This window comes from Dromiciops gliroides, chromosome 6 (genome assembly GCF_019393635.1).
Source record: "Dromiciops gliroides isolate mDroGli1 chromosome 6, mDroGli1.pri, whole genome shotgun sequence".
Classification (NCBI taxonomy): domain Eukaryota; kingdom Metazoa; phylum Chordata; class Mammalia; order Microbiotheria; family Microbiotheriidae; genus Dromiciops; species Dromiciops gliroides.
Window position 1 is genome coordinate 39496670 of NC_057866.1, and position 16372 is coordinate 39513041.

Consider the following 16372-nt stretch of genomic DNA (forward strand, 5'->3'; position numbering starts at 1 on the left):
TGCACCTTTATATACTTTTCTTTAAAGGTATAGACTTCTTGTCTCCAAAATTACAATCGGCTCAGAATACATCTAAAATGCCCCCAAAGAACTAATTCTCCACCATGAGTGATTAGGCTAACAGTTTACAAAAATGGATCTAGGAGTAGCTTTGCCAAAGTTGTCGCACCTACTATTATCCTGGCATTTGCTCTTCCAATGCTTCTTGTGCTTTATTATTTCCACTCAAATAGTCTATGATATCCAAGAAAGGAAATGATTAAATTGACTATAGTAAGGTTATTTCATTTGACATCTGTATATATGTGAGATACTTTTCATTAGGAGTTCTCTCTTCTCTTTCTCAGCTTTTTAAGTAACATTTAATTTCCATTTTTATGATATTTAGTACAGATATTAGATTCTGAAACATACAAAATATCTTAGGGATAAAATTAGATAATCATTTAAAAAATGCTCTCGATGCTGTGATTCACCCATTACTGTCCCGCCTGCAAATAACCACCCTAGAAAATAGCTGCGCATGTTGGACAGAGGTCATTATTTCAATTTTTTAAGGTTAGTTCCTTAACCTAAGAGTTGGCTTCTTTTCTGAGCCTTGAGATTTTTGTGTGTTAGAGATGGGTTGATTTCCTTTATCCTAATCCTCTCTCCTTACCTCTGGTTCTCCTTTTAGTTGCTGGAGGAGGGCACTCCAAAGCTGCAATGGAACATGGCTGCATGACGAGAATTCTTGGCAGACAGACAGTGTGGAAGCACTAGAACCTGCAGACAGACCCCACCATGTCGACGTTTCTCTTTCAACTGGAGAACCTTTTTTAGATCCAGTCAAAAAAAAATTAAAGGTAAAAACAACCCAGAAACCCAGCAAATCGCTTAAGGGGTGCAATTAAAAATGATTTTCATCCTGTCTTTTTTGCATGGTTTAACAAAACTAATGTTTACTCATTTACAGCTCAGTAAGAGGATAATGTGCTTAATGAAAGAAAAATCTACTGACAGCCACGTTTATTGCCCTTCATTAGCATTGGTGCTTAATTTAATATAGATCTGAATAGACATTAGGGAGCCTGCAGGAGGTTAAATGGTGAAAATATAATAAATTAAATCAGAGATTATTGAATTTACTGTTTAGTTTCAGTGACACCCAACAGACACAATTCATTAGACTTATTCTTTGAGAGGAATAAAAAAGAATAGTTCAAAGTTTCAAGTTTCATTTATTCATTTATGCAGTCAACCTTTGTTCAAAGAATATTAACATAATTATGAGATGTAGCCTGAGACACTCCTACAATTGATATGTGCACATTGTTTTCCTAATGGAGTGTTCCCTAATGTAAATAATGCAACTTGACTTGACTTTTGACCTTATGTTTTCAATGAATCTAGTGGATGAAAATAAAAGTTCACCTTTATTATTTTTGATATTTTGGCCTTTGGAATTAAATATGCAAATTTCTAATTGTTCGGTGAGAAAGAATCCAGCTCATGTTTTTTTTTTTTAAATATTACCCTTCCTATTTAATCCCTCAAAGTATTTTAAACACCAAGTGTGTTATCAAAGTTCTTTAGATAACCATCTGGTTTAAATGTCATAGGAACTTTCCTATCAAAATTAAGAGCATCTATCTGCTGTGCCCATCTCAAAACTTTTCAAAAGTAAAGGGGTAATTTCCCCCACTTTTATAAAGCTGGTGAGCCAGAGTCAACTCTGGATAGCAAATTTCACAAGGTCAGAAAAAAAATAATCTTGGAGCTCATTATAGATGAAATGGTGTGATTTCATCTCTGAATATATAATGAATTATTTTCTTGAACTTGACGAAAAATTCAAGAAAATTTGACTTTTGTGCAGAAACTTGTTGCTGTGACATTTGGCAAGAGTCACTGGTGAGACTATATAGAATCGTTTTTGATCATGTATTTTGTGAAGTTTAAAATATGGCTACCTTTGTTTACTCATTCTCTGAGCTATCTGCAAAGTGTAAAAACACTTGGGCTTTATTTCATCATGACCTTAATTTGATTTAAATATTCATGTACTGCTTCATTAAGTTCTTAAATTACTTTGATTAATAAGGCATTCTTGCCTTTTATATATGGATGGTGTGTTGGAACAGATATATTTAAAAATTGTTCATAGCCAGAGTTTTAAAGAAAACCTGGGTGTTTTTGCTTCAGATAGCATCATTATGCACATGACTAGGCATTAGGGATGATTTTCAATTTTATGAAATAATTTCTCTTTATTTTAATTCTTTTTGCCTTTTAAAATCAAGTCCAGAAACAACAACAACAAAAAAAAAACCACACACACACACACACACACAAAAAAAAACTTCTCTGCTTTGTCTGCATGTCTTTGGCTGTGTTTCACTGTGAAATGCACTGCTGTTCTTTTAGCACCAAAATGTTGGCACACATTCCTGAAAATTTCACACCATCTCTTGCTGGATCAGCAAGCTTAACCTACCAAAATCTGGTGTTGTGCAATGGTTTTTGACTGATAATCAATCTTTATGCTGCTCGACAGTTGTTGCTGGGACACAGACTAGAGCAGGTGGCAGATGTGCCTCGTCTTTGGAGAAAAGAAATAGTAGGTGAGCTTGGACACAGAATAACACATCACATGTCCATTAAGAAGATTTTTACGAGGATAAGTGTCACTGTTTTTTAAAAAAATCACTCATGGTGAGTTAAACTCTTGAGAAAATCAAAATGTGGACATTTAGTGCATCTCAAAAGGCTGAGAGCTTGTCTAAATGTGTATCGTCTTACTCATCAAAATCAGACTGCCTTTCTAAGCATGAGTTGTGGGCAAATCAATGTGCATATGCAAATTCTTTTGAACTTTTGGGGAAGGTTCTGAGCAAGGAGTCTTTTTTTGAAGTTGAAGAAAGCAACATCCTGAAATTTGCCTTCAAACAGTTGGCAAAGCCTGGGTGGGTGTCTTCGATGCACCCTTCCTGCCTGTGTGTGAATCTTTAATACACAGCTATCCAGAAAAGGCATTGCTCACAATGGCGATGAACAGATTTTTAACATCTAACCCTCTTGAGATTTTAGTATCTAATTCCTTTCAGCAAGTATTTGTCGAGCCCTTATTAAGCGCCTAGAATTGGGCACTTAAGCCATTTGGACTCTGTACCCTGTAGGAATGCCTCAAGGAGGTAAGACTCTTGTTGGGATAGGAAGAAATGAGCATGTGGACACAAAGAATAACGAGAGATGACATAATTGTGTGGGCCCTCAGAAGAAAGCTCGCTATTTTTTGTTGTATGGGAAGGCGAAATAAATGCTGATATTTATTCTAACCATTGGATTTCTGCGGAGGAAAATGTGTTTGGTTTTTTTCATTCTTGGGATGAGAAAGGCAAAAGTGAATTAGTGGTGAATGCTAATGAATTACATTTCAAAATCCTAATAGAGAAAATATATGCCCAAGGTGAGCTTAATTCTTACATTACTGTCCCCACTCCTCTCACATGCCCACTCCTCCCCAGGATCTTCACAGATGGCCAGGGGCTCTGAGTATGTAATCTGTTTATTGTATACCTGAAAAAATTCCCCCAACCAAAAGGTCTTATTATATGATCAATGTCAAGGTCAAAACTGACACAAAAGATTAGGGACAGAAATTCAATTATAGGGCCTTTGTCACATTTTTAGGCTGGACGAAATTAAAATTTTAGAAGTGGTCATTTCTGTACATCCTTATTTCACTCCCCTTCAAACGTTTCTGTGTTCCACCAATCTAGAACTCTCTGTCTTCTTCTTTGTTACCCTGCTTTTACCTTTATGCCTTCTATCCTGCCTTCCACCATGCTTAGAAATAGACGTCCTCCCTTTTCAACTCTACCCATTAAAGTCCCCTCCAAAGCCCAACTCTGGGGTCAGCTCCCCCTCAATGAAGCCTTATTCAAGACTCCCTTCATTAGATTGCAAGCTTCTTGAAGGTAAGACCTGTTGTTTTAAATGTTTATATGCATCATGCCTTCACAGGATATTCATTTAATTGAATTAATTCATGTTCAGAAAATAAGCATCTCCTCCTGCATTTTGATATTATACATTTTTTTCCATTCTGATGTTCTTGCATTAGTGGCTTTACAGATAATGGAATTTAATTGTTTTACTGAAATTGTAGAGAGACATTAAGGGACTCTCATTAGTTAAGTCGTTTAGAAAATTTTCTTTTTTAAAAAAATTTGGGGGGGGGGGTTGGGCAATGAGGGTTAAGTGCTTTGCCCAAGGTCACACAGCTAGTAAGTGTCAAGTGTCTGAGGCTGGATTTGAACTCAGGCCCTCCTGACTTCAGGGCCAGTGCTCTATCCATTGTGCCACCTAGCTTCCCCTCATTTAGAATGTTTTCAAATTAAAGCATCACACTTTAAGTCTTTGTCCCTATCTTCCATTTTTTTTTGCTTCCTCAAGTAACATACATGTTTACCCAGTAAAGTTCCTCAGATCAAATGCCTGAGGACCAATGGAAATCCATTCATTAATAAAATAGCTTCTATTTACATAGCCTTAGTAGGTTTACAAAATGCTGACATAGCAGGTGCTCAATAAATAGTTTTTGACTGATTTCCTCATAACAGTTAGGTGTTTGCATTGGATAGAGCCCTGGAATAAGTAAAATTTGAGTTCAAATCTGGCCTCAAATATGCACTGTGTGACCCTGGACAAGTCACTTAACTGCTGCTTGCCTCAGCTTTCTTGTTTGTAAAATGGAGATAATAATAGCACCTGCTTCCCAGTGTTGTTGAGAGGATCAGTTGGAATAATCATAGTCAATAGCTTATCACAGGAAGCACTATATAAATATTAGCGATTAATAAGCCTGGGAAACAGGGGATACAAGTATTATTGTCCCCATTTTGGAGGAGAGGAAAATGAATCTCAGAAAAATAAAGTGGCTTAGCCAGGATCACACCACTAGTGATTTCTGAGGCAGGATTTGAAAGATGGGGATTTGGAATCAAAGGACTTGGATGTAAATTGAAGCTATACCACAGCCCATCAGTGGTTACACTTTGGCCAGATCATTTCACAGGTTTGGACCTTGTTTCTTTGCCTTTAAAATGAGGTGGGGTGGATCAGATGGCTTGACTCTAAGTCCTCCCTGCTCTCCTCCACTCTGTGCTTTTTAGTACTGTGGGTAGGACTGGAAGAAGTTATAAAGTCGAAAACATAAGAATTGGCTCCTGTCTTCAAAGAGATTCAAGTTTTAGGAAAAGGTCAAGGAAGGAATTAATTGGGTCCAACATCTTGCTCACAACCTTCACCTGAATTTCCACTGTATGGAGCTGTGAGTGTTATTAAAACACCGAGTTTTGCATTCGTACTGTTTCTTATTGCCCATTCTGCTATTTTGCATTCAAGGTTATAATTTATAGTGATTCATATCAGTCATGAGTTTTGTTAAGCAGAAGTGAAATTGAATACTATGAATAAGATTTTACATCTTTTATATAATGCATTGTGAAGATGCCGTTATGGGGGGGGGTCTATGAAAAGATTTCTCGATAATGTACCTAAGATCTAAATTTAAACCTAGAGATTTTCTGCTAAATGCCATGTGATCTACAAAATGAAATAATTTGCTGTGACAGCTTGTGATTGACAAGAATATGTGTGAGCACGTTTAGAATAGGGCATCTTTTCTTGCCGAAGTAAGTGTCAGTGAAATGATGGATTCTCATCATTTTAATTATTGATGATTTGGAAATGTTTCAATTCCAAGACATTCTAAATAGCAGCCTAACACATTGGCTGGTATCTGCAACCAAAAGGAAATGTTCTGTCATCCTTTGTTTTTCAAAAAATGCATTAGTTTAATGAACCCAGATTTATTCATTTTGTTACACGTTTAGCTCAGTTTGTTGATTTCAGAATGGTTTTGATTAAAGCATAAATTCAAAGTTATGAGCTATCCCTAACACCATGCATCTTTTATTAATTATAAAGAAGTTCATCAGGATTGTCTATACCAAAAGTCCTCAGACTTTCCAAAGCTAATCCTAGGCCTTTTGTTGTTGTTCGGTCGTTTTTCAGGTATATTCAACTCTTTGTGACTCCATTTGGGGTTTTCTTGGCAAAGACACTGGGTTGGTTTGCCATTTCCTTCTCTGGCTCATTTTACAGATGAGGAAACTGAGGCAAATCAGGTTTAGTTACTTGGGCAGAGTCACATAGCTAGTCAGTGTTTGAGGCCAGATGAGTCTTCCTGAGTTCAGGCCCAGAGTTCTATCCTCTATGCTACCTAACTGCCCTAACCCTAGGCTTAATCACTCAAATATATAGGGTAATTATGACTTGATTTAGACAGCTGAAAAGAAAGTGTGAGAGGCTAACTTCCCACACCAGTGGCTTTCATGTGACTTTGTCTTTTGCATGATTGCATACACACATACATTTAGAATGTGTGTGTATGCCTGTCTGGCTGGCCAGTCCATGTTCCACAGAGGTGTATAATTTCAAAAGCAGGCTTGTTACATAGAAGAGTTAGTGAATTAATACCTTGGAAGCATTTGAATGTGTCCACACTTCCATTTAAATCCTAGGAGGAAAGAACATAGATGCCAATGTCCACAACCCGACAGCTTTGTCTCTGTTACTAGATGTGCAACCCAACAGAATATCATTATTATACCATTGGGTTTGCACTTGAATACTAATGATCCCCAAGGTGGTCAAAGCTCCCTATCTTTCCTATCCTGTGTCCCATTGCAGAAGACTCTTGTTCACACCTGTTATAATGGCAAAGAAATCTGATTTGTCACTGACAGAGGTCTAAGAGATCATTCCTTCCTCTTTTATTAGAAATTTCTAATCATCAAGAAAGAGTGTGGTGCAGCAGAGTGAGCACCAGATTTAGAGTCAAAAGACCTGGTTTCAAATCCTGACCCTACTATTTACTCTGTGACTTTAGGGAAAAGCCATTTTATTTTGCTGAGCCTCAGTTTCCAAAAATGACATCTGAGGTCATTAAATCTAGATCCATAAATCCATAAATCTAAATCTATCCATAGATCTAAATATTCCTATGAGCCAAAGAAATTAACTGGTAATGGTAAAATGTTAGCAACAGAGCTAGAGGAGGAACTTCATTACATCAGTAATTACTGAGCAAAGAAAAATGCTAGGTATTTTGGGGGATCCAAAGGAAGCTTAGAGTTTAGCTGGAGATCCCTAATTGAAAGTGAACTAGGGGCAGCTAGGTGGCGCAGTGGATAGAGCACCGGCCCTGGAGTCAGGAGGACATGAGTTCAAATCCGGCCTCAGACACTTGACACGTACTAGCTGTGTGACCTTAGGCAAGTCACTTAACCCCAACTGCCTCACCCACCCCAAAAAAGTGAACTAGAGAACAGGTTAAGTGCCATAGGAGTTTAGAGAGGGGAAAGGTCTGCTATGCTGTAGAGGGGATTTTTGTTCAAGTATTATTTGGACCAAATGGTTTCTGAAATCCCTTCCACCCCTGAGTTCCCAAGATGCTGTGAATTATATAGGCGAGAGCAGGGCTTCTTAAAAATTTTCTATTAACAACCTCTTTTTGCCCAAGACATTTTTATGTAACCCCAGGTATATAGGCATATAAAAGAGATGTGCGTAACATTTTACTGTTGCCAAATTTTTCGTGACTCCCACATTCAGTTATCCAACCTCATATGGGGTTGTGACCCACAGTTTAAGAAGCTTTGGGCTAGAGTAGTTGGGGAAGGCTTCATAGTGAAGGATAGATTTGAGCTAGACCTTGTAGGATAAATCAGGATTCAAAAAGATCTTGAAAAGATAGAGCAGTGACCTGAATACCAATAACATGAAATTCAGTTGTAAGAAGTGCAAAGTCATACTTGGGTTCAAAAAAACCAATGTCACAAGTACATGGTTAGGCAGAATTTGTCTGAAAACAAAGAAACCAAAAACCCAACATGTCAGCAGATTGATGTGGACAAAAAAGGCTGAAGTGTGCTTGGCCAACATTGAAAGATGCATCGCTTCCAGGAATCAGGAGCTGATTCAGTGCACACCATATTTTCCTTTAGTCAAGTAACATTTGGAGTACTGTCTTCATTTCTGGGTGCAGAGTTTAAGGTGGAGAGGGTTCATAGGAAGGTAGGCTACCAGAATTGTGAAGGGCCTTAAGTCTGTGTCCTGGAGGAGGGGTTGAGGTAATTGAAGATGTTTCTTTCACCTGGAGACCTGGAGGGGTTTGGAGGTGGGAGGGGAGAAATGTATGAGAATTGTCTTCAGGTATTTGAAAAGTTGTCATGTTGAAGAGTAATTAGTCTTGTTCTCTTTAGCCCCAGAGGGCAGAATAAGGAGTAGTCATTAGAAGTTGCAAAGAGCAAATATTTAGTCTTGTGGTTAGGAGGGGGGAAACCTCCCTAACAATTTGAGTTGTCCCTAGGCAGTTGGATAGAGCACAGGACCTGGAGTCAGGAAGACTCCTCTTCCTGAATTCAGACCTGGGCTCAGACACTTCCTAGCTGTGTGAACCTGGGCAAGTCACTTAACCCTGTTTGCCTCAATTTCCTCTCCTGTAAAATGAACTGGAGAAGGAAATGGCAAACCACTCTAGTATCTTTGCCAAGGAAACCCCAAATGGGATCACGAAGAGTAAGACATGACTGAAACAACTGAATAACAAACAAAAATAAGTTGAATGGGTTGCATCAAGAAGTGGTGGTTTCTTTTCCTTCCAGGTCTTTGAACAGAGGCTGGATGGCTACTTTTCAGGTATTTTATAGTGGAGAATCTTTTTTAGGTATGAGTTGAACTAGGTGATTGTTAAGATGCCTTCTAACTCTAAGTTCTGTAGAATTTACTAACTAACAGAGAATATTTTAAAGACTTTAGTTCTTAGAACCATACATGAACATAGTGAATGTGGTAGGGGCAAGATAGACAGTAAAGAAACTTGACTAACTGAAGTAGGTCTGCTTTGGGACTCACATACAGGAGGAAAAGGAAATGTTTGGCTAGATCTATTAAGGCCAGGTTATGGGTGGCCTCAAAAGCCAGGCAGGCATAGGAGGTGAGGGCTTGATATTGTAAGTGATAGGACTCATATAGATTTCTGAGCAGAGGAATGATGTGATTATCACTAACATCATTAGCAAGATGGATTAAGAGATTGGAGGCAAGAGGTTGAGAAGGATAGCACACTAATCCTGGCATGAAATGATAAGGTTTTACAGGGAGGATAATGGCAGCAGTAGAGGGAACAAGTCAAGCTAAGATGTTTCATAGCAAGACATGACAGTGGTCCTACAGATAGGCCCATTGAAAGATTACAGATTTGTGCTTGGACATGTTGATTTATTGAAGGTAAGGTTGACAGTGGAACATTTCAGTGAAGATGTCTGTTTGGCATTTAGGAACGAACATGAGGCCCGAGAGTTGGTGAGACACCATAATTGAAAACTTAGAAGGTGACACCATAGAGGTGATCATTGAAGTCATAGAGATGGATGTATTCATCGAGACAGCATAAAGTTAGCAGAAGAGAGAGCCTTTTTGGAGCAGAATGATGTAAAGGAATCCTCCATGGAAATAGAGAAGGGATAGTGAGACAGCTTCATCTCCAGCAACATAAGGTACCAGTCTAGCTAATCTCCAAGATAGTCATTAGAACTTCCAGCACAAAAATCTGTCATGTGTGCAGTAAGATAAGGAAACCCAACCAACTAACCAACCAATCTATATTTATTAAATGCTTACTTTGTGCCAGGCAGGGTGATCAGTGATGGAGGTACAAAAAAAGAGGACAGTTTCTGCCCTGAAGGAGCTGACAATATAATGGGGGAGAAAGCATGCAAATAAATCTATACAAAGCAAACTATATATAGGTTGAATAGGAAGTCATCGAAATTAAGAGGGGATGGAGAAAACTTCCTGTAGAAGGTAGGGTTTTAGTGGGGACTTAAAGGAAGTGAAGGATTTCCGTAGGCAGAGTAGAGAAAGGAGAGATTTCCAGAGAAAATGAGCAGAGCTGAGAGATGAAGTGACTTGCTTGTGGAATAGTCAGTGAACCACTGGATCGAGGAGTACATGTCAGGGAGCAAGACATAAGAATATTGGGAAGGTGGGAGGGGGCTCAGTTATGAAGGGCTTTGGATGCCAAAGAAGATCTTTGCCTAAGAAGGCAAGAGAGAAAATTTCTACCAGTGACCCCAGCAACCCTACATCCACACCCATCTCCCTTGCTTGAGAACCTTTCTATTCATTTTTAACATATTGTAGTTTTCCAGAACTCACTATTCAAAAATACTTCTCATTTTTTGCAATCAACCTTACCATGCCTCACCAGAGCTTTAATCTGTATTTGCTTGCACACTTGTTCTTGTAGCCTTGATTCACACTTCCATGGGTTTTGTTGGGTGGAATCCTTAATTGGGCTCAGAACCTGGTTTATTTGAAATGACCCTTTTAGGTGCTTTGTTGTAGAAGTAGTATCCAAAGCTTTTCATGTCCTACGGCTAGTCTTAACTTTTAAACCCAAGGAGAAGCATGGCTGCCAGAAGTTATTTTAAAAGAGTTCATAGAAAAGTTCAGGGAGAGGGTGACAACACTTTGATTGACACAAAAGATGGGATGTTTGTAATTTTAATCAAATTTAAATTGAAGACGTACTTCAAATAATATGTCAAGCTAATGTTATTGAGTTTAAAATCTAATGACAACCACTGTCATTATTAGTTAAATATAGCCATTGTGCCTATGGCAATAAAGGATGACACTTAAGAACATGCAGAAACAAAGAGCTCAAGCATTTAAAGAAAAGGGAGTAACTAGAAACTCCATTGAACACAGGAATGTGACCTGGATCTAATCTATTTACTAAACACAGAAGCAATTGTATTGGGGGCAGATGACATAATTGAATATAACATTATGTTTTCTTACTGTCAGAACATTTATATTCTAAAAACTCATCATGCTCCAAAGAAATGATGCGCGCTTTCATACTTAATGCCATTATCTATAACTATCTAACAGTCATAACAACATTAATGTGTTTTCAATGTATTACCCAATTGTGAGAGCACAAACATGAAAAAAGGCAATGTGATTTTTTTATAATTTCATTGATTTGACATCTTAATCCTTGCCCTTTCTATAGTGACAGGATACATTAAAAATGGTAAATCACAGATGTGTGATTTATATCATTTTATAATGGGGGAAAATCAGCTCTTTAGGTATAGGCAAAGTATATTTTTAAATAAAAAATGAAGATATATAAAGAAACTCTGGGTGTAGCTATCATCCTTTATTTAGACTCTTTCAGCCCAACTCCTTCAAAAAGCTATTTATACATATTCCTCTCTTCTCATTTTATAAAAAACCCTTCTGCAAACTGGCTTTTTACCTCATCATAAATTGAAATTTCTGTCTCCAAAGTTATCAGTTAATTGCCATATCTCATGGTCTTTTCTCCACCTTCATGCATCTTGACTTCTCTGCAGAATTTTACACTGTTGCCCATTTTCTCCTCTTGGGCATGCTCTCTTTGGATGTGTGTGTGTGTGTGCGTGTGTGTGTGTGTGTGCATGTGCGCGTGTGTGTTTTAATGACATTATTCTCTTTTGAGTATCCTTCTCTATCTGACCTCTCCTTTTCATTGCCCTTTTCTGGTCCTATGAGTGAACATCAAGGCTCTATCCTTGACCCTCTTCTTTTTTCCCTCTGTAACCTTTGTCTCAAAGTTTCATTTATATGGGACTTTCCTTATTGCTGGAGATGAGTTACTCAGTATTCCACACGTGTGAGAAGGATGTAGTTGGGTTGGGTTTTTTTTTGCAGGGCAATGAGGATTAAGTGACTTGCCCAGAGTCACACAACTAGGAAATGTCAAGTGTCTGAGGTCGGATTTGAACTCAGTTCCTCCTGAATCCAGGGCCGGTGCTTTATCCACTGCACCACCTAGCTGCGCCCAGAGAAGGATGTAGTTGGCAAGAACTTAAGAGAGAGCCTAATCTTCTTGGCTTCCTCCTTTGAGAAAGAAAACATGCAGTTCTAGATTCTCTTCAGGGCCCTAAAGGAAGACCCTGGGAAGAAGCTAACATGTAGAGAAACCAGCACCTTGATCGTGTTCATATTCCCTGCTTATTACAAGAGACTGCAGGGAATTTCCCCCGAAAAGGGGAATTTCTGAGATTCTCTTTCTCTCTTGAGCCGTTACTTTATTCCCAAAGAGAGACTTTATTTACTTTGTATATTGTCTGTTAGAGATTCTCATGTGTATACTTCTGATTTCTCTTTTTGCTGTGGACTTGGATAAACTGGCTTATTTTGCTGTTTACTGTGGGTATTCATCACAGAACTGGCATTGGGTGGGAAGGAAGTGAAGCCTTAGGTATATCGCTTTGGATTCTATTTCACTATTAGGGTGTAGTGATTAGGAGCTCAACTTGAACCTAGAAATTATTTCCCCCAGAATAACGATATTTAAGGGAGCAGACAGAATTCTAATCTGGTACCACTCCCCTCTGAAGAGAGCAGTGTGGCCAGCCTCTGGACCCAGCCTCTGCTTCTCCTCCTGGCAAGACCCAAACTTGGTCTCCCTTGGAGAAAGATAGAGGGAGGAAACTCGAGAGATGACTATTTTGTCCTCCTGTGAGTGACATCTAGACAGGTCTGTGTGGACACATATAACCCACGTGGGCAAAGTAACACCTAGCACAGAACACATGAACTCCTTCTATGTCTGAGTCTCAAAATTGGTGACTTACTCGTTCCTGTGGGGTTGATGATCATCTATCTCTGTGTGGTTGAATTCCAGATCTCGATCTCTGGCCATCTTCTCTCTCTCCTGAACTCCAGTTCTACAATGAAAAACTCAATGTGTCCAAAGCAGAACTTATCATCTTTCCTCAAATGGTATCCCTAAGCCTCTGAACTCCCCTTTTACTTCAGATGGTTTTTTATTTAGGTTTGCAGCCTTAGGTAATACTTGACTCCTAACTTTATCACACTGCATGTCAAATCAGTTGCTAATTCTTTTTTTTTTTTCTTTTTTTGCAAGGCAGTGAGGGTTAAATGACTTGTCCAGGGTCACACAGCTAGTAAGTGTCAAGTGTCTGAGGTCAGATTTGATCTCAGGTCCTCCTGAATCCAGGCCCGTGCTTTATCCACTGTGCCACCCAGCTGCCCCCTCAGTTGCTAATTTTTGTAATTTCTGTCCCCATAATATCCCCTTCACTCACATAGCCACCCCCTAGCTCAAGCCCTCACTATTTCTTTCTTTCTTTTTTTTTTTTTGGTGAGGCAGTTGGGGTTAAGTGACTTGCCCAGGGTCACACAGCTAGTAAGTGTAAAGTGTCTGAGGCTGTATTTGAACTCAGGTCCTCCTGAATCCAAGGCCAGTGCTCTATCTACTGCGCTACCTAGCTGCCCCTACTATTTCTTACTGAAAGCATTAAAGTTGCCTCCCATCTGTTTTTCCTGCCTCAGTCTCCCCCTACTCCAATCCCTCCTCCACTTACCTGCTACAGTGAATTTCCTAAAGCACTGATGTGATCATGGCAGCCCCTACTCAGTACCCTCTAGTGACTGCCTGGGGTTAAATATTTGCCCAAGGACTGATGGATAATAACTGGAAGATGTGGAATTGAAATCCTTGATTATTTTATTTGTGTGTGTGTGTGTGTGTGTGTGTGTGTGTGTGTGTGTGAGGCAATTGGAGTTAAGTGACTTGCCCAGGGTCACACAGCTAGTGTTAAGTGTCTGAGGCTGGATTTGAACTCAGGTCCTCCTGACACCAGGGCTGGTGTTCTATCCACTGCGCCACCTAGCTGCCCCTTGGGATTAAATACAAACACCTCTTTGTCACTCACAGCTCTCCATACTCTTCCTGCCTCTGCAGTTTCTTCACACATTACTGGCCTTCTCGAAATCTCTGACCGAACCTTATTAGCCTCCTTGCTGTGTGTCAGGCCTCTGGATTCCTGGTTCCCCCACTCTCCGGCCCCTTGTTTCCTTCAAGTGCCCCTCTTCTGCAGGAGTTATTTCCTGGTCCCCGTAGCCACTAGTGCTTTCCCATCCTAAGTGACCTTTTGCCTACTTTGTTTTTGTTCAGTCATTTTAGTCATGTTTGAATCTTCATGACCCCATTTGGGGTTTTCTTGGCAAAGATGCTGGAGCGGTTTGCACTTTCCTTCTCCAGCTCAATTTATAGATGAGGAAATTGAGACAAACAGGGTTAAGTGACTTCGCCAGGCTCACACAGCTAGTAAGTGTCTGAGGTCAGATTTGAACTCAGGAAGATGAGTCTTCCTGACTCCAGGCACAGCACTCTATTCGCTGCACCACCTAACCACCTAGTTGTCTACTTTCTATGTGTCTTATACACTCAGACACACACACACACACCCACCCACCCACCACGCTCGTTGTTCCTCCCAGTGGAATAGAGTAAGCTCTCTGCTAGCAGAGACCAGTTTGCATAAGTTTTTCTATCCTCAACACCTAGCACAATGCCCGTCACTGAATATACTCAAACTTAATGCATCTACTTCAGCGCATGGCTGATGGATGGATGAATTTGCATTTCTGCCGTCGCTGGGCTAGGCCAAAGAGTTTGCTTGAGACTTTGGTCTTTATCATATGGCATCAAGCAAATTTTGCCTTAGACTTCAGCTCCCAGACTCTGGTGGCTCACTCACTGTCACGATCAAAGCCATTTCCAGTCTTCTTCACCAAAAACAGGAAAGAGCCAACTCAAAGAGGCTTGTAATCACAGGCTACCAGTCTCAGAAGGGGACCCTTAGGTTATCGTCTCTTTGACTGGAACTGCAGCCAGGCAGGGAGTAGACCAGAGCGTGGCTCTGGCTGATTGGCACTCCGCAAATCACCCCTGTTCCAGCTCCCATCCAGCCACAAATCTCTCTTTATCACACAGCAATCAGGCTAGAGCCAATTAGAGAATATCTGGTCCACTTTGAAAAGCTGGATACCTCCAAGGTGCCTAGTTATGCCTTTCTGGAAGCAGACTTCCCAGCCTTTTTCCTCATGGGGGATGGCATAAGCACTTCCCCTCCCCCCTCCACGTTACATAAAATAGAGGCTTTATTGAGAAAATCCTCCCAAAGGATAGAAATCATTTCAATAATTATGAAGGGAACTCTCCGGATTTCCCCACTCTCTTGAGAACATCGTTATTGATATCTTTCATCCTTACATGGCCCTCATTAGCAAACACATCACTCCCTATTCTCCTACTCAGAGAGCAATCCCTTGTAGCAAAGAATAAAACAGGAAAAGAAAGGGGAAAAGCAATTCAGTAAAAACAATCCAACACATTCAGACAGTAAATGCAGGGTTCCTTACCGATTGCCCTTTACCTCTGCAAAGAAAGGAGGGAGATACATTCTTTCGACTCATCTCCTGGGCCAAGCTTGCTCACTGTAATTGCATGTGATTCAGATTTTTTTTTTTATTCTTTACATTGTTGTCCTTGTGGCTATCCTTTTACTGCCTCTCTTTACTTTGCTTTGCATTAGCTCATATAAATATTCCCATGCATTTGTTTGCTTCATATTGATAATTCTTTAAGATACAATAATATTCTATTACATTCATATAAGATGGTTTGTTCAGCCATTATTCAATCAGAGGGCATCTAGTCTAGAGGCTATATATTCTGATGAAAAGAGCGCTATATTTGGGATCAGAGGACCTGGGTTTGAATCTTGGCTCTGCTATTTGCTGTGTGACCTTGGGTAAGTCACTTAACTTTTTCAATGTCATCTGTTAAATAAGGGGATTGGACTAGATGGTACCTTCCAGCTCAAAATCTAATGATATTTAGAATGTGTGCATTTATAAATACACATACACATTATATATGTATGTTTGTATGTGTATATATAAATACATTATAAATATAATAAAACATTATATATTATATATAATATATAAATACACACACTCATATATATATATTTATATTGTTTTACAATTTGCAAAGAATACTGCATGCTATCTCATTTGATCCTCACAATAGTCTTCTGAGGTAGGTGTTATTATTTTCCCCCATTTTATTTTTGAAGAAAGTGGGGGTTATAGAGGGTAAATGACTTCCCTGAGCTTTATTAGCTTGGTGTCTGAGGTAGATGGGATTTGAACTTAGGGCTTTCTGACTCCAAGTTCAACACTCTATCTACTGTGCTGCCTAATTGTATAAAAATGCTGCTTTAAGTAGTTTGTCATGCATCATATTTTAATCTTTGACCTCCTTAGAGTAAATGTCTACTAGTGGAATTTCTAGGTTAAAAGATATAGATATTTTATCCACATTTAAAGCATGCGTTTTATTATTTTATTCACTTTTTAAACATAATTCAAAATTATAGAATGG

General features: G+C 39.3%; 1 pseudogene; it reads left to right on the forward strand.

Annotated features, from left to right (window-relative positions):
- LOC122731970 overlaps nt 1-16372 on the forward strand; it is a 32482-nt pseudogene that overhangs the window by 3928 nt on the left and 12182 nt on the right.